Below are 1,236 nucleotides of genomic sequence, written 5' to 3'. Positions count from 1 at the left end.
CCATGGGTGAGCTTAGTGGTAAAAAAGAATGAATGAAAAAAATTCGCTTTCACCCTCCAAAGTCTAAACCATGAATTTCCAATGATTTTCCTTGTTAGACATGTGCCAGATAGATGTAAAAACAAATAAAAACAAACAAATAAAAAACTTACAAAAAAAACAAAAACAAAAACAAAACAAAAAAGAAGTACAAGGTTAATGGATCCAATACCACCTGAAATTGCTAATTCCATTTGGGTTGCCCAATATTGGGTTAAGAGAAAATGGGCCTTGATTTAATTTTTCAACAAAACTTCGAAGCTGCGAAGTTTGCTAGTATTGCGTTTGGTACAAGCAAGTTTGTCTTTAGCTCGAAGGCTCCATCACAGCACAGGGAAGCCAACTGAGCCATGATTGCATGAAGCAAACGAAGCACACCCACCCACCACCATATGCTAGGCGGCAAGGTCGGTGCCAGTGTTCCCAATGTTGTCTCTAGCCCCTATGCTTAATTTTGATCACGTCCACACTGCGTTACTCGATGCCTCCAATCTAATCTAATCACGTCGTTGTGTCCCAAAATTATACAATTTATTATTATTCTGCTGAGTTGTTGAATGACATCCACAATGAAAACTTTCGTGCAAGGTTTATGATTGATGGTGTCTATATTATATATGAGAGCAATTAACAATTAGCAATTTACATATATACACAAGTTTTGACAGCAAATATTAACACAATATGGGCTATGAAGGTATGAATTGCTTCTTCTTCTTTTTTTAATTGCATTTAAATGTAAGGATTATGAAAAGTTGAAGGGTTAGAATTGTGTCCAATATAGTACTAATGCACTAGACACAAACCATGTCTAAAGTTGAAAACCATCATAATCTTGTAGATGCTTTTGGGCCATCACGTTCTTGTTCTCCAATTTATATAATTGCAAATCTACAAATAATTTACTTTGAAGATTTTCTTAACAACTATTCAAAATTTTCAAATTATGATGCTTTATTCTTTTACTTTGTGTGCATGATTCAAATAGTTGTAAAATGACCCTACAATTTTCCAAGTCAATTAAACTCAATACTCATAGTCAACATTAACACCAAAATTTTTTAAAAAGTAGTGTACAAACAAATAAAGCTTCAAAATTGATTGTCATAAGCTTTTTAAAAAATAATTATAATGCTAAGTATAGTTGTCGATACTAATGACCTATTTGGTTATAGTGTTTAAATAATAAAAACAGTT

The sequence above is a fragment of the Quercus suber genome, unplaced genomic scaffold, assembly GCF_002906115.3.
Source record: "Quercus suber isolate HL8 unplaced genomic scaffold, Cork oak 2.0 scaffold_610, whole genome shotgun sequence".
In the NCBI taxonomy this organism is placed as follows: Eukaryota; Viridiplantae; Streptophyta; class Magnoliopsida; order Fagales; family Fagaceae; genus Quercus; species Quercus suber.
Note: the sequence above shows the minus strand (reverse complement) of the source record.